The following is an 18,296-nucleotide window of genomic DNA, read 5'->3' as shown; positions in this document are numbered from 1 at the left end:
AGGAAAGGGGCGGAGGGAAAGGGGGTGGCAAACGTCAAGTCAGCGTCTGTGCATTAAAGCCCCAGGACTCCCGGGAGGGTAAGCCTGGGGCTGGGGGCAGGGCTGCAGAGGCCGCCCCCGCGCGCGCACAGGCATGCACGCCCTCGAGGCTACGCACGCCCTCGAGGCGCCGGCTGGAGCATGCGGGCTCGGCCCCCTCCAGCTGCGGCCGCTGCCGCCGCTGCCGCAGCTGCTGCTAATGACGCTGCTGCTGCTAATGCTGCCGCCGCCGCCGCTACTCTTGCAGCTGCCGCAGCGGCTCAAGCGGACCGAGGCAAGGGTCCGCTTGGCGGGAAGCTGTCGCGAGATTCCGCGAGACTAGAAATTGGGGGGTGGGTGGAGGGATGAAGGATGAGGACCTATCCTATCCTTGACAGGGTGGGAGGGGGGATGAGGGAGATGAGGACCTGTAAAAGCAAGAAAGTGGCTGGGGGATTAGAGGGGAGGCGCTCCCAAGTGACTCCCTTTATGGCTGCGAGAGAGTCAGTCAATGAAACAAAAAGGAATACAAGAGAAAAGAAAACTGGGTGCCTGGGATGATAGGGAAGAATATGGTTACTCCTGCCCCACCCCCCCCAACTGGGGGGAAAATGGAATAGGATAGAAACAGACACGGTAATAGGTGACATTGTAGAAGGCAGTGGAATGGGAAAAGGTAAACAGGTAAAGGAGAAACAGGTACATGAATTTGTTAAAAAAAAAATCATTGAATATTAAGAATTTGAGGGGACCTTAGAGGTCATCTCATACAACCTTCTACCCAGTGCAGGCATTGTTTCCCTGGAGGGGCCACTGACAAAGAAGTTGTCATGTAGTCATCTGTTGATTGATGGGAAGGAAGAAACAAAACAAATATTTAGTATGCGCCTGCCTTTACATATATTACCTGACTGGATCCTCACAACCACCCTGGGAAGTGGGTATTATTATTAACCCGTTTTACAGTTGAGGCAGACAGCTTAAGTGACTTGCCCAGAGTCACGAAACTAGTAAGTAAAGTAAGCTAATAAGGTCAGATTTGACCTCTGGTCTTCCTGACTTATCCATTGTACCACCTGGCTGCCTGGTTGACAGATAACAATTAGATGACAGCTCATATTGTTAAGCAACCATTATTTATGGTAAAACCAAATCTTCAGCCTTGTAAATTCTATCCTAAGGTCCTAGTTCTCTAGAATAACACAGAGTAAACCCAAACTCTCTTTCATGTGACAGAATCAAATCACAGCACATTAGAGCTAAAGAGGACCTTAGAGACCATCTAATCTAACTCAATAATTTCATGATTGAGAAAAATGAGACCCAGAATGGTAAAAAAGTAACCTGCCCAAGGTTACCAAGGTAGTGAATAACAGGATTGAGATTTGAACCCAGGTCTTTTGACTCAAAGTTTAGTACTTCATTCTGAAGTACCAGAGTATAGCAGTCTAAAACAGGATGTTCAGATATTATAAAGATCAGCTTTTCAAATATTTGAAGTTATTTCCATGTCTTTTCTGCTCTAGGCTTTATAAATATACTGCCCTTCTTCATATAGCATGGTTGTAAGACTCCCCTCAGCATCCTTGTCACATTTCATTTTATCAATCTTTCTCTTAAAAAGTGGCTCCTATTTATTGAAATCTGTGCTGAGTCAGTCTCAGTTGTTTCCGGTCTTGCTTGTCTTCTAGGTACGTGTTAACCAGTCAATTGGAAGAAGTATTCACCAGTCCACAGGGAGAGAAGGCATATACTTTGATCCTTTCCTCTGGTTCTTTTTATTGCCTGCTAGCCAGCAAGTAGCCACATGCCTCTTCATCTCTAATCCCATTTCCCTATGATGTGGGAATGGGGGAAGGCCTGAGATTTAATGGCTTGTCCCTTTTTGGAAATGTGTACCTATCCATATTTTCTTTCTCTTATTACAAAACGTTGTCTATAAAAGCATGTGTGTTTGAAATCATTGCCTGGCCATATTCAGCACATTTTTGCCTTGGATGCTACAATAAACTCCTAGTTTTCTCTGTTTGCTCTGTTATTGAGGGCAAAGGTTGGAACAAAGATTTTCTTCTAACACATTACTGAACTTGATACCACAAATGAGACCTAACAAGCATAGCGAGTAAATGCTGGCTTGAAGCTTAACATCAAAAAAAACTAAGATCTTGGCAACTGGTCCCCTCACTTCCTGGCAAATAGAGGGAGAGAAGAAATGGAAGCAGTGTCAGAGTTAATGTTCTTGGGTTCAGAGATCACTACAGACAGCTACTGCAGCCATGAAATTAAAAGACGCTCCTTGGAAGGAAAGCCATGGCAATCTGGATGGCATACTGAAAAGCAGACCTCACCTTGCCAACAAAGATCCGTATAGACAAAGCTATGGTTTTTCCAATAGCAATGTATGGCTGTTCGAGATGGACTATATGGAAAGCTGAACCCTGAAAAATCAATGCTTTCAAATTGTGGTGCTAGAGAAGATTTTTGAGAATCCCTTGGACAGCAAGATCAAATCAGTCAAGACTTAAAGAAATAAATTCAGGCTATGCACTGAAAGGTCAAATACTGAAATTGAAGCTTGAATACTTTGGCCACATAATGAGAAGACAGGATTCATTGGAAAAGACCCTGATGCTGGGAAATATTGAAGGCAAAAGGAAAAGAGGACCACAGAGGATAAGATGGATAGATAATGTCATGGAAACAAGGAACATGAACTTGGACAGACTTTGAGAGATAGTGGAGGATTTAAGTGATGGAGTGATGGGACCTGGAGCCCTAAAAGGAAAAGACCATAGCTTTGAAAACAACCCAGCCCCTGAATTTTGCCATACATTTCAGCAGCCTAGATCACTGGAGTCTTGCCCAAGGAATCTGGCCCACCCCAGACTATTTAACACTCCTTTTGCTATTGCACCTGGCCCACACCAGGCTTTTCACTGTCCCTTTTTTTTTTGTATGTAAATATCAGTTTCACCTCTGTTAAGTTGCAGATTCTCTAGGAACTATGCCCTCTTCTACTGGTGTTACAATGAATATTGTCATTTTGACTGGAAGAAGGTTTGAGTGCATGAATTCTTTCCAAGACGATACTGCCCTGTACCCTGACTTTTCAGGGTTCCCAGCAAACCCAAAACTGCATCAGAAAGGCCGTGCAGTGGTCCATGGGGTCATGTACTATTGGACATGACTGAGCGACAACAAAAAAATAGTGGGACTAAGGACCTCTCTGGTTCTGAACGGCACTTCTGTTACTCTAGCCTATGATCGTGTTGGGTTTTAGTTTTGTTTTTGTTTTGGCAGCCAGGTAAATGTTTTGACTCAGTATGCAGTCAAATAAAAATCCTAGGTCTTTTTCACATGAAGCAACACTAGATCAGGTCTTTATCTTCACTTGTGCAATATTTTGAACGTGTTAGATTTTCTTTTTGTTTCTATTAAATTGTATGCTGATACTTTTGATCCACCATTCTAGTCTATGGAGGTCTTTTTGAACTCTACTTCTCTTGTCCTTACCTAGCCTTAGTTAGTTAACCCTTAGTTAGCATGAGACCTTCATCTACATCACTGACAAAAATACTGAACTGGACAGAGCCTTGTAACACACCTCTGGAGACTTCCCTTCTAACATCAACTAATAACTAGCCATTGGGTCCATTTGTTTAATTCGTTGAGCCTATTTTGGTTTATCCCAATTAGGAGTTCAAATATATGAGATTCAACTCTCACTGCCTAGAAGCACAGTCCAATACTTGAACCTCCAACTCTCCCACCTGCTGTCCATTCTTTTACTTTTGATAAAAGTTCTGTAGAACTTTCTCATCTCTTCCCTAGTTTTCTAGATATCACTTTATGGGGTTGCTGGGTTCCATCTGCATTTCAACAAAGGTGAAAGTTAGTGGGGGCAAAAAGACAGGCATTGAAATGTAAAGATGCTATGATGATTTTCCATTCCTCAAAAAGCATCTTAGGGTTGACTAGCTCAGAAGCCAGTAAAACAATAAACTTTCTCTAGGGCATATATACCTTTTCATTACCTTTGTACCCAGCCACTCAAAAGACTTAACAGGAGTCTGAGAAAGGCAACTTGGCAGATCTTCTTAAGTATAGGCAGAGTCTGACTCTGACCCAGGCAAAATTGACTAACTAGACAGGGCTGGACATCTCCCAACTTCTTCCTAGAGGTGATGAACCTCAGAGCTAAAACTGTGAGGAAATTTTAAAAAGGGGAGGTTTCTGCCAGTCCTCGAATAAGTGTCATTTGACCTAGCTGAAAGTGCACAGTAGCACTCCAACTGAACACTAGTCTAACCACATGTGGCCTTAAGGTTGCAGATTCCCTACCCCTGCTCTAACTGAAGGGAGAGAATACCACACAGTAGTGCGGCTGCCTAAAATAGAGCAAGACGCATCCAGCCACGACGCCCCACACACCCTGTGAAAAGCCCAGGGGATGAGCAACCTGCCCAGCCCAGATGGAGCAGCAGCCCCCTAGTGGCAGAATAATGCACCTGCACAGTATTGCAACCTCTGCTCAGGAGCTGATCAACCTGCCCGTCTAGTCAGAACACCAGCGGAGCACAATTAGGAGCTAGCTCAGCAGCCAAGTGACCTGTTTCAACTAGCCCAGCAGTGGACTAACCCATCCAGCTGAGAAACTGTGGCCTATAAGAAACCTCGCCTGTCTAAGAGAGACACCTTGCCCTTCAAGGGTCCTGCCCAGCTGAGCATCAGGACAACTCATTCATCACTGATGCTATGGCCTATAGCAAACTTCATTTGTTCCCTTTGTGTGTGTTAGAGTACAATTATACTTTAAATTCATGCACATTCTTCCCTTCTGTGAACTCTGTGTATATTTGTGGGAGAGTATGGCCCAGGTTTGGTAGACAATGGTTTATGAGTCTGCCGACTGAGAGAAATGATTATTGATGACCAATAATTTAGGGAGATCTAGAGTTCTCTCCTTCTTCTAAAGTCCTGGTTTTAAAAGTTCAGTCTCTTGAAGGACATTGCTGATAACGAGACTGGACTAGGATCCCACCCTGCTGGGGAAGCTAAGGTATTCTGCTCAAGCTTGTGTGGATACAGATCCCTTGGTCTAGTTAGCCCCAGGCTTAGGATGGACTAGATATAGAGATACAACTCTATTGGGTGTGACATCAAGGGTCTCAGACCATCTTCATTTCAATATAGCCCACCTCCCGGTGTGTTAATCAAAGTTGATTGCCACTCCTTTTCCAAAACAACATATAAGTACTGAGCCAGCTGCCATGATTGTCAAATGTCCATCCTTTTATTAATGATGTGCTGGCCTTATTAATAAGATGATTAAATTATCCAGAAATTATGTCTCTCATACCTTTTTAATCGCTACATGGCTAATTGTTCAGGGGAAAAACATCCAGAGGAGCTTGTTATAGGTTAGGAATATAGCCACCCTCAGGGTTACCTAGGGAGAAGTAGCAGCTGCCACTCAGAGAGCCAACCAACCAGGGTAGATTGGGACACTGAGTCCAAAGAGAAAAGCTACATCACTCAACCCCAGTGGAGGTTCAGTCTCTTCAAAAGGAGTTCACTGGTGTCGGTGGTGCCATTTACTAATGCTAAATAATGTACAAATAAGTGTAGATTATAATGAAATAAATGTAATTTTGTACCCATTTTTGAAATTCACAGACTTAAGACTAGATGGCCTGATTTTAGCTCATTTTTTAAAATGACTGGAGTCCCTACTGTACTATTCATAACCCGAAAAACTTGGGACAAGCCATGAAGGAGCTGGATTCAATAACTACCTCATCTACAGCTTTAAATCATATCTATGATCCTAGGTAATAATAAATATTTGCTTTCAATATAGTTGTCCTATCATTTGCATCATCTGGTGGTAAAGATGACAAATAGTATAAAGCCCAAAGACAAGTCAGGAAAAGAGAAAATACCAGTTTGATGGGTAACCCCTGAAAAATGTATTTCATTATGGGATGAGCAAAATAGGATGGGTAACAAATAAAAGTCAACTTCTGCCTGCTCCTGCTGTCTCCTTGCTTTGTTTTTGTCAGATGACTAGATAGCTTGGTGGCTTTGTGTCCTGTCATCTCCACTGAGAAGCTTTCTTTGATGGAGATAAAATCAAGATATGGCCCCAAATGATGGTTCCCTCCTATAAGCCCTTATAGTACCTTCATCACCTCTGTCTCCTATTTTGTATATACATTAACCCCCTGCTCAACTGTAAGCTAGCTCCTTCAGGAGGTGACTGTGTCATTTATGTTTCACCACCCTCAGCATCAAGCACCCCATTTCTTAAATGTAGTAAACAATTCATCCACGTTCACTAAATGAATCAGTGAATGAATGTTCCCTAGAAACAGAATTCAAATAGCTAGTCTTTACAGCAAAGCACAAGAGTAGACACTTGCAAATAAGTACTAAATAAATGTTTGTTGAACATTGAACATGCTTTTGTACCTATAAAACCACTGAGATACATATCTTAAAGATGATAGGTCAGTTGCTTTTTAGTCATGTCTAACTCTCCAAGACCCCATTTGGGGTTTTCCTGGCAGAGATACTGGAATGGTTTGTCATTTCCTTCTCCAGCTCTTTTTTTTTTTTAACAGATGAGGAACTGAGGCAAACAGGGTTAAGTGACTTACCCAAGATCACACAGCTAGTAAGTGTCTGAGGCCAGATTTGAGCTCAGAAAGGTGAATTCTTCCTGACTCCAAGCCTGGTGCTCTATCCACTTAGTCACCTAGCTGCCCTAGATAGGTCAATGGTATTACTATATTATGAATAGAACACTGGCCCAAGGGAAACAGAATAAAAAGAATCATAGAAAGAAAAGCAGAGAATGGAAGTCACAAACTCTCCCAGTTGTTTCGATAAAAAGCGAGATCATTTCAAGATTGCAACATTCCTTCCTTAGAAGGCATATGATGATTAAGAAACTACAAAGTTGCAGGACAGAGAGATGATATCTTAATTATAACTTTAGCAGCACACAGGTATAGGCATATTCCTTAAATGTCTCGGAGTATATATTTTATGATCCAATCAGGGCTATAACTGCCACTCTATGGAATATGACTAACAGGTACACTTGTAAAGCCATTCCAAGATGGATCAGAAGAAACATCACCATGCCAATTACTCACCATTTATAGCTCCAAAAACTAGTTTGGATCCAACCCAAACCTACCTTGATTCAGTCTCCAAGAGAAGTCCCTAATCTCCTTTGGATTGGGAATATCTCAGTTTGATCCCTAATAAGCACCTCAAGAAAGGCTGAAATTGGATCAGCTTCCACATCCAAAGGGCAATCAAATTGTTCAAACCCTTTGATCCAGCAATACCACTAGTAGATCTGTATCCCAAAGAGATCATAAAAAAGGGAAAAGGACCTACATGTACAAAAAAATATTTGTAGCAGCTCATTTTGTGGTGGCAAAGAATTGGAAATTGAGGGGATGCCCATCAATTGAGCAATGACTGAACAAGTTGTAGTATATGAATGTAATGGAATACTATTGTACTGTAAGAAATGACAAGCAACATGATTTCAGAAAAACCTGGAAAGATTTACATGAATTGACGCTGAGTGAAGTGAGCAGAACCAGGAGAATATTGTACATAGTAACAGCCATGTTGTTCAATGACTAACTTTGATAGACTTAGCCTTTTTCAGCAATGCAAGGATCTAAGACATCTCCAAAAGACTCACGATGGAAAATGCTATCCATATCCAAAGAAAAAACTATGGAGTTTGAATATAGATCGAAGCATACTATATGCTCCTTTTTTCTTTTGTTTTGTTTTGTTTCCTCTTTCTTGTGGTTCCTTTTATTGGTTCTCATTCTTCATTACAACATGACTAATGTGAAAATATGTTTAATGGGAATGTATATGTATAGACTATATCAAATTGCATGTAATATTGGGGAGGGAGGTAGGAAGGGAGGGAGAGAAAAATTTAAAACACAAAACTTATCAAAGTGTTGATAAATCAAAATAAATTAATAAAAAATTATTTCTTAGTGTGAATTTTGAATAATAAATTTCCCACTTGAATAAGGCGGGACACACTCACATGCATTACATGTGTGACAGTTTCTGGATGACTCTCAGACTGATGGATCATGGTTAAAGGAGGTCCTCTTGCTTGGTCACTTTGGTCACATGATCTATCTCCAATAGACTTTTTCTTATGAGTGGGATTACATCAAAACTGTCATATATGCATCAAAAATTCATTTTTTGGATGATCTTAAGGCTATGATTGCAAATGCAATTCCTTTGGTCATGGAGCAGCAGTTGATCAAAGTTTTTACAAAGTCAAAGTTCCAAATCTGTGAGATGGATGCATAATACATGATGGCAGTTAACGTTGAATTTTAACAAGAATTAAATCACTATTTTAAAAATTCAAATAACCTTCCAAACGCTGCCTTTTTGTAAGTTTGTAGCATTTATACTTCTGAAGTTATTAAAGTTTACAACTGTGCTAAGACTTTTGGGACACTGTAAATAAATTGATAGATGGCTAGATATAGATACATAGACGTACATGCACACAAAGTTCAAGTTGGTTCCCCCTGTTTAGGGGAATGAAGTGTTCCTTAAAAGACAAGTTGAAATGCTTTAAGAGGAAAAACAGGGGAGGGTGGGAGGAAGAAAAGATTGAGAATTTTATGAAACAAAGTGGAATCCAAATCAGTATTAGAAGGATAGAGAATTGATGAAAGTAACAAAGAAGAGGAGAGGCCCACTAAACTATTAAGACTACTTTATAGATTTGAAATTCTTCCAATAGACTTTCTAAGGACAAAGCAGTCAATTCAGGGGATAATGATCATAGCTGTGTTGGTTGTTGTTTGACCTTCGCTTTCAAAGAGAACCAATGACATCATGGGTGACGTCTTAACTTGTGAATTGGATTTAAGTGAGGCAGAGTTGTACAAAGTCGTGAGACTCTCTTCCAGAGTCATTGAAGTCTAGTCAAAAGTCAAGACAACTGGAGATGGACCAGGTTACAGTAGATGACCATAATGTCTTTGATGTCTGACCTTAATCTAAGCCCAGCACCTGCCTCAGCTGTCTTCATGGACATTGAAACTAACTGTTCTCATCTGCCCATTCCTCCAGGGGAGGTCTTTATATACTTGGGGGAGATACCCCCTAACTCACCAACAAGTTTGAGGCCCATTGGTTATCCTCAACCTGGTTTACCCCATTTGCCAAGACAGTTTTAGCAGAGTATGGCCACTGCACATGCTATAGTTTCTTGGAGCCTTAGGTGAGAGTTGAGTACAAGTAGACCCCAAAGAGGGATGAGCAGCCCTGAAAAGGGCTCAGCAAGCCCTTACACCAGAGTGCTAATCTTCCTTGAACACCCTATATACTCCCAGAGCTGTTGACATGTAAGTGACAGTTTAAGGTTTACAAAACATTTAGCATAAACTATCTCATTTGGTTTTTTCCTTAACAGTATTTCCCCCCAATTACATGTAAAGATAGTTTTCAATATTCATTTTTGTAAAATTTTGAGTTTCAAAATTTTCTCCTTCCCTTCCTTCTTTCCCCCCTCCCCAAGACAGCAAGCAATCTGATATAGGTTATACATGTACAATCATGTTAACCACATCTCCATATTAGTCATGTTGTGAAAGAAGAATCAGAATAAAAGAGAAAAACCACAAGAAAGAAAAGAAAGTGAAACAAAGTGAAAATGGGATGCTTTGATCTGCTTTCAGACTCCATAGTTCTTTCTCTGGATGTGGTTAGAATTTTCCAACACAAGTCTTTTGGAATTGTCTTGGATCATTGCATTGCTGAGAAGAGCTAATTCTATATAGTTAATTGTCACACAATATTGCTGTTGCTGTGTACAATGTTCTCCTGGTTCTGCTTACTTCACTCAGCATCAGTTCATACAAGTCTTTCCAGGTTTTTCTGAAGTCCGCCCACTCATCATTTCTTTTTTTAAAATTAATTTATTTTAATTTATCAACAATAACTCCCCTAAGCTTTTGAGTTTTAAATTTTTCTCCCCCTCCCTCCCAGTCTCCCTCCCCAAGATGACATGCAATCTGATATAGGCTGTACATATACATTCCTATTAAACATTTTCACATTAGTGATGTTGTAAGGAAAAATTAGAACCAATAGAAGGAACCACAAAAAAGAGAAAACAAAACAAAACAAAAAAAAGAGTAAATAGTATGCTTCGATCTGCATTCAAATTCTCTAGTTCTTTCTTTGGATGTGGATAGCATTTTCCATCATGAGACTATGGAGATGTCTTAGATCCTTGCATTGCTGAGAAGGGCTAAGTCTTCATTTCATAACGTGCCTGTTACTGTGTAACGTTCTCCTGGTTCTGCTCATTTCACTCAGCATCAGTCCATACAAGTCTTTCCAGGTTTTTCTGAAGTCCGCCTGCTCATCATTTCTTATAGCACAATAGTATTCCATTACATTCATATACCACAACTTGCTCAGCCATTCCCAATTGATGGACATTCCCTCAATTTCCAATTCTTTGCCACCTCAAAAAGAGCTGCTATAAATATTTTTGTACATGTGAGTCCTTTTCCCTTTTTTATGATCTCTTTGGGAAACTATCTCATTTGTTAAGGCAGTCCAGCACAGAATCCAAATGGAAGAGTGAGTGCCTATAAGATGATGAGATAGCCCAGATTCTCCTGCATACAGATAACATTATGCTGATTACACCAAGCTGTAGAATTTGACAGAGTCCTCAAGGAGATGCATCATTTTTCAAAAGAGTTTGACCTAAGTATCTATACTGGAAAAACCAAATGGATGGATAAGATCTATTGTCCAAATTATGATATGTACTTGGATGGACACCCCACAGAGCTAATTCATCAGAATATATTTCTACCTGAGATAAGACACTGCTAATAGCCAATAAGTTGGGCCCAGTATTGAACAGGAGGAGGTTAGCAGGCTGGCTTGCCATTGGAAAATTAAAAGTTTTCTAAATGATGTCCAGCTTCTTCCTGAAACAAAGGCACATCTTTTTAATAACTTTCCTATTATTTTGTACTCACTAAAATCTGGATTCCCCCAGAACATACTATGCCCCTAATTATCTTATCCAGTACTGGTTACATTATTTCTCTTGCTCCACAACATACCCCCCTGGATGGAAAGTCAGCACATTCCTTGCTCCACCTGGCAAGCTAATGAGGGAATGTGGAGGGTTCTATCAATGAAATCAGATGCTATGGGGTCTGATGAACCCAGAGGGACATTTTATCTCTGAAGTGGCTGTGGTGAAAGGGGCACTTTCTTCTTGCCTTGTCTTAAAGGTGCAAGGAGGGTAATAAACACTTACGGTATATAAGCCTGAGTCACAGCAATAGTCAGTGACAGATCAGCACAAAGGCAGCCTGTCAGTCAGCCAGTCAATAAGCATTTATTCAGTACCTTCTATGTGCCAGACATTATGCTAAATGCTGAGGATAAAAAGAAAAGGAAAAAAAAAATCTTTCTTTTCAAGGAGCTCAGGGTCTACTGGGGGAGTCTACATGCAAACAACTACATACAAACAAGATATATACAGGACAAAACCAAGATAGTCTCAGGAAAGGCACAAAGATTGAGGAGGACTGGAAAAGGCTTCAAATAGAGATGGTGGGACTTTGGCTGAGACTCGAAGGAAGCCAGGGAAGGCAGGAGACAGCCAAGAGGAGGGAACGAGTTCTAGGCGTAGCCAGTGAGAACCTTCAGGGTCATTAGAGGGAGTATTAAGAGTGGGAAATAGCTGAAGGCTGATGTCATTGGATCATAGGGTACATAGAGCGGAGAGAGGTAAGAAGACTGGAGAGGTAGTAAGTGGTCAGGTTATGGAGGGCTTTAAAAGTCAAGCAGAGGATTGAGTTTATATCTGATCCTGGAAGTCATAAGGAGCCACTAGAGTTTATTGAAGAGGGGAGAGGGGGAAGACATAATCAGACCTGCATTTTAGGAGCATCAGTAACAGCTGAGTGGAGGAGAGACTTAAGCCAGTTACTGCAATAGTCCTGGCATGAGGCGAAGAGGGTCTGTACCAGGGTGGCAGCAAAGTGAGAGGAGAGAAGGGGGCATAGAAGAGAGATGTTATTAAAGGAGAAACAACAAGACTTGAAAGCTGAGCAGATATTGGGGAGGTGAGAGAGTGTGAGGAGTCGAAGATAACACCTAGATTGTAAGCCTGGGTGCCTGGGAGGATGGTGACAGCCTCCACAGCAACAGGGGAGTTAGGAAGAGGGGACAGTTTGGGTGGAAAGATAATGAGCCTGGTCCTGAGCCATAGTAGGAGATAAGCACCCCAGCAGCCCCCAACCAGGCAGCATACACACTGAGGAGAAAAATCCAGAGCAACACTTGGAAAGCAAAGCTCCTAGGGTCTGATGGAAGGCCCTACTAGCACAAATGAAATCTGATTAGAGCCTCTTAGCTTGCAGCAAAGGATGGAACTAAGTATGGATACAGGACTTATATGGAAAAAGAGAGAGAAAAACCTAGGCCCAAACATAAGTAGAGCCACCAAGACTGAGCCAAAACCCAGGAATTCTGAGTTCAAATCTGGCCTCAGACGTTTGACATTTACTAGCTGTGTGACCTTGGGCAAGTCACTTAACCCCAACTGCCTAACCCCCCCCCAAAAAAGACAATACAAAACCCAGGAATTACTTCTATAAGATGGCACCTGGTCTTAGTCACCACATCCAGGATCAAACAGGGAAATAACAGTACCCAAGAGTACAGGAGGGAGTACTGTCTGATCTAAGCAAAGGCATAACTCAGAAATGGAACCTGGACATAGGAGTAAACAGAAAAAAATGTCTAACACAATGAGGAGATGTGATGGACTGAGAGAATCCCAAGAGGTAAATTAGGAGAATAAACACACTAGTCCAAGAAGATCCTCAGAGAAAAGAATGATTTATCAAGAGCTCCAAGTTAAAGAAAAAATACTGAAAACAGGTAAAATGTCAGAGTCCAAGTACCAAGCAGCCAGTCACGATCAAGAAGAATAACCTATCTGGCAAAACTATTCCCACAGGAGTAAAAAGGAATCTTTAACAAAATAAAGGACTTTGAAAGCACTTCTGGTATATATATATATAAGCCAGAACTGGGTGAAAACTTTGCAATTCAAGAGTTAAGAGACAGAGAAAGAAAAAAAAAATTTTTAAAAGAGACAGAAAGAAAAGTCAATACATTTGATCTTTGGAAGAGACTGTGCAATAATGAATTTTTTACATTATAAGAGAGAGAGAAGAAGCAAGCGTTCCTTTAGGACCCTTAGTATCTACAAGGTTCACGAAGAAAATTAAATACGACAGACAATGGAGCTAGGGCTGGTTTTGTTCTATTTTGGTAATTTTAAGAAAAGAACAAAATGAGAGAGAATGGTGAATATGGTGGGGAGGAAAGAAGAAATGAGGGGAAGGAACTCACTAACTTGAATAATACGGATGCATGAAGTGAAGAGTATGCAAACGTGGAAGAATGGGTAGGGGAAATAGACATCCCATGAACTTTACTTTCACCTGAACTGAACAAAGGAAGGCTGAACACACACACACACACACACACACACACACACACACACACAGAGTCTTGTGTAGAAACATATAAAACTCAAAAGAGAAATCAGGTGATGATAGGCTCAATATGAAAGCAGCCACAAGCAAACTGAACCACATCGGAGTATGGAACATGAAGGGGAATTTAATAAGAAGATTCATAGATCACTAGGGTTACACAAATTCCCACTTTACCATCTTCTTTGTAAAGTAGGGGAGCATAGCAAAAAGAAAAAAAGTACATGAAGACGGAAGAAAGAGAAATATGCAATTATTAGCTATAACTGTGCATGTGAACAGGATGAACTCACCCATAAAAGAGGGTAAAAGAATGGATTGAAAAGCAGAATCCAATAATGTCATACACATGAAACACATTTGAAACATAAAAGATTCATACTCAGAAGGGTCTAGAGCAAAATCCATTATTCCTTTTTTTAATCTTTTTTAAAATTCTATTTTATTTTCAGTTCTAAATTTGCTCACTCACCCTAGCAATCCCTTATCTCAATTGTCCTACAAAGCTACAATCATCAAAACAATTTAGTACTGGGTAAGAAATAGAGAGGTTGATCAGTGGAACAGATGAGGTACACAACAGACAGAAGCAAATGAAACCAATTGATAAACTCAAAAATCTTAGCTATTAGAACAACAATTAGGACAAATAGAACAATCCAGTCTTTCTTACTCAGTACCAAATTGTTTTGATGATTACAGCTTTGAAGTATAGTTTGAAATCAGGTACTGTTAATTCCTCATCTCTCTTCTTTCCCACTTTTTTTTTCCATTAATTCCCTTGATATTTTTGGCCTTTTGTTCCTCCAGATGAATTTTATTATTATTCTATCTAGCTCTATTAAGTTATCCTCTGGTAGTTTGGTGTGGCACTGAATAAGTAAATTAAGGAAATTAATTTAGGTAGTATTGTCATTTTTATTTTATTAGCTTGGTCTACCATGAAAAATTAATATTTCTCCAATAATTTAGATCTGTATTTGTATAAAGATCATTTTATAATTGTGATCATATAGCTCCTGTGTGTTTCTTGGCAGGTATACTCTCAAGTATTTTATACTATCTTCAGTTATTTTAAAGAGAATTTCTTTCTATCTTTTCCTGTTGGTTTTGGTTGGTAATACAAGATGCTGATGGTTTGTGTGGGTTTATTTTCTTTCTTTTTTCTGAATAAATGAAATAAGCATTTTTAAAATTATTTACTTATTTATTATTAGTTTTCAACATTCACTTCCATAAGATTTTGAATTTTAAATTTTCTCCCCTTTCCTCTCCTTTCCTCCCCACTCCTTCCCAAGACGGTGTGCAATCTGATATAGGCTCTACTTATACATGCATATTAAGCATATTTTCTCATTAGTCATGATGTAAAGAACATTTTAGAATTAATGGGAGGAACCATGAAAAAGAAGAAACAAAACAAAACAAAACAACAAAAGAAAAGGAGAGTATGCTTCCATCTGCATTCAGACTACATAGTTCTTTCTCTGGATGTAGACAGCATTTTCCATCATGAGTCTTTTGGAGATGTCTTAGATCCTTGAATTGCTGAGAAGAGCCAAGTCTATCAAAGTCAGACATCACACAGTGTGGCTGTTAGTGTGTACAATGTTTTCCTGGTTCTGCTCACTTCACTCAGCATCAGTTCATGTAAGTCTTTCCAGGTTTTTCTGAAGTCAGTCTGTTCATCATTTCTTATAGCACAACAGTATTCCATTACATTCATATACCACAACTTGTTCAGCCACTCCCCAGTTGATGGGTATCCCCTCAGTTTCCAATTCTTGGCCACCACAAAAAGAGCTACTATAAATATTTTTTGTACGTGTGGATCCTTTTCCTGTTTTTATGATCTCTTTGAGATACAGACCTAGAAGTGGTATTGCTGGGTCAAAGGGTAGTGGGTTTATTTTCTATCCTGTAACTTTGCTCGGGTTTTTGGATGTTTCAGGGAGTTTTCTAGTTGACTTTCTAGGGTTCTCTAAGTAAAACATTATATCATCTGCAAAAGGTGATAATTTTCTTTCCTATGCTTATTCCTTCAATTTCTTTTTAGTGTCTTATTGCCGATTTGTTCAGGTTTTGATGGGTCAGAGTGAGTATAAACAGCAATTATTTCTGTTCTGGCCAGAAACCCTGAGGGTCTTCACCTCCCAGATTGATTTTTCAAAAATAAGCTAGGCCATTTCTTGCCTCCATTCTTACCTAGACTTTAATTGCTGAGTGGGCATTGCCTCAGAGACCTGGGGAAGACCTTACCTTAAAAAGGTCAAGGTCTCTCACTGAATCCAGGGCCATCACCAGCACCTATGTCTTGCCACTGGACTCTGAGGACTCTGGAAGAGAGAGTGAGGCGGTGATTTTGCACAGCTCTGCCTCACTTAAATCCAATTCACTTGCAAGTCAAAACATCACCCTCCTGATGTCGTTGCTCCTCTTCCAGAACAAAGGACAAACAACAGAAAGTTCTTGTTGCCATAGCTAGCATTTGTAGCACAATATTGAATAATAATGATGATAATGGACATCCTTGCTTTATCCTGATTTTTTTTTTGGTAAAGGCCCCTAGTTTATCTGCATCATATGTAATTCTTGCTCTTGGTTTTAGAAGCTGTTGTTGTTGAGTTGTTTTTCAGTCCAACTCTTTGTGATTCTATTTGGGGTTTTCCTGGCAAAGATACTGGAGTGGTTTGCCATTTCCTTTTCCAGCTCATTTTACAGATGAGGAAACTGAGGCAAACAGGGTTAAGCGGCTTGCCCAGGCTCACACAGCTAGTAAGTGTCTGAGGCTGGATTTGAACTGAGGAAGATGAGTCCTGACTCCAGGCCCAGCACCCTTACCCACTTTGCCACCTAGCTGGTTTTAGAGAGATACTACTTAACATTTTAAGGAAAGCTCTGCTCATTCCTGTGCTTTCTAATTTTTTTTTTAAACAGGAATAAGTGTCGTATTTTGTCAAAAGCTTTTTTTGCATCTATTGATACAAACATGCTTTTTGTTGTTTATGTTCTTACTACGGCCAATTATGTTCTTGGTTTTCCTCACATTGGAGCAGCCCTGCGTTGGTATATATCCAGTCTGTCCAGAGTATATGATCTTTGTAACACATTACTGTAATAGCCCTAATCTCTCAGGAGGAGCCCTAGATACCTGATGGGTAGATGTAGCCTTCCTCAGTTTGGAAGAGTGAAAGCAAAGTTTGTGCTGCGTTGACATGTCAACCCCACTGGAAAATAGGATCTGTGAGAGTGGAGATTAGGTTGTCACCTTTCTTTGAGTTTAGCACAGTGCCTGTCACATCATAAGAACTTAATAAACGTTTGTTGACTGACACGACAACGCCAATGTAGAGTTTAAATGTAAAACGGCTAATTAGGTAGAGAGGTAGAATGGTGGATAAAGTGCTGGACTTTGACTCAGAAAGAGTAGAGCTCGATTCTAGCCTCAACACATACTAGCTGTGTGACCCTGGGCAAGTCACTTAACTACTCTCAGCCTCAGTTAACTCATCTGTAAAATGGAGAAGATCATAGCACATCCCTCATAGGGTTGTTGTGAGGATCAAATGAAACAACTATGTGAAGAGCTTTGCAAACCTTAAAAAAGCATTAAGGGCTAGTTATTATTATTAGCCACAATACTAATTAGCAGCAGCCTTGCAAACTTTGGCCTATTGAGGCCTGTGTATTGCCCTCTCAGCTGACTATACTAGTAGGGATAAATTAGGATACTGAATAATTGTCTGCAATGTGCACTATTATTGCTGTGGTCTCCATGGCCATCCCTGTTTCTGAGTGGAAATAAAAGAAATGGGGGGATTGTGGAGGTAGCCTAGTCTAGAACCAAAGGTGAATTTATTCCTTAAGGAATCTGAAATGGGAGGAAAAGAAGCACTGGGGAGCCTAATATCCTTGAGTGCAGAGACTAGCTTTTGCTTCATTTTGTATTTCCAAGTGCTTAGCACAGTGCCTGGCACATAGTAGGTGCTTAATAAATGCTTATTGATTGACTATTGAGAAGTCAGGCAACCCTAGAATAATAAACCCAGGTAAATCACACTGATAGGTAAAGGATAGGAAAGGCAAGTTACCCTCAAATGCATCCTCAGATGAGTGGTACTCACCTAGCGACTGTTCTAGAACTGTAAAAAGGGAGGCTTCAGTGGAGGGCATGTATATCCAGAAATGAATCATATAAAAACAAAAAGCATCAATAAAACTATTAATTGAATGAACAAAATTTGTCAAAAATAGGAGAGATATGATACCCCAGTTTGTCCATTAGATGGTGCAAGAAATCCTTGGCTTGTTGAAGAAAGCAAATTGTAGAGAGTATAAAAATCAGAATGAATCAAAGTAAGTAAGCAATCTCATTCACATGAGGAGGAGTAAAATCTTCTCACCTAAGAGGTGTCTAGAAAACATCTAGGTGAGGCTATAATGATGGGTCTCAGTGTTTTACAACCTATAGTCAGAAAGTTTTTCCTAACACCTTATAAATCTCTCCTGTTGAAATGTAAGCTGATTTTCTTTTGTTCAAAATTCAGTAGAACTGAGGAACAGTGAGACCTCGCCTCCCACATATTTTCATATACTTTTTATATTTTTGAATAGTTATCCAAAATACCCCAGTATTATTTCTTCTACACTGATATT

General features: G+C 40.1%; 1 protein-coding gene across 1 annotated transcript in view; it reads right to left on the bottom strand.

The window, feature by feature from the left end:
- BCLAF3 (BCLAF1 and THRAP3 family member 3) overlaps positions 1-18,296 on the bottom strand; it is a 211,852-nt gene that overhangs the window by 79,209 nt on the left and 114,347 nt on the right. The gene's annotated exons all lie outside the window — the stretch shown is intronic.

This window comes from Vombatus ursinus, unplaced genomic scaffold (assembly GCF_900497805.2).
Source record: "Vombatus ursinus unplaced genomic scaffold, bare-nosed wombat genome assembly UNPS02001419.1, whole genome shotgun sequence".
Lineage (NCBI taxonomy): Eukaryota > Metazoa > Chordata > Mammalia > Diprotodontia > Vombatidae > Vombatus > Vombatus ursinus.
The sequence above is the reverse complement of the archived record's forward strand: the minus strand, read 5'-3'. Positions and strand labels throughout refer to the sequence as shown.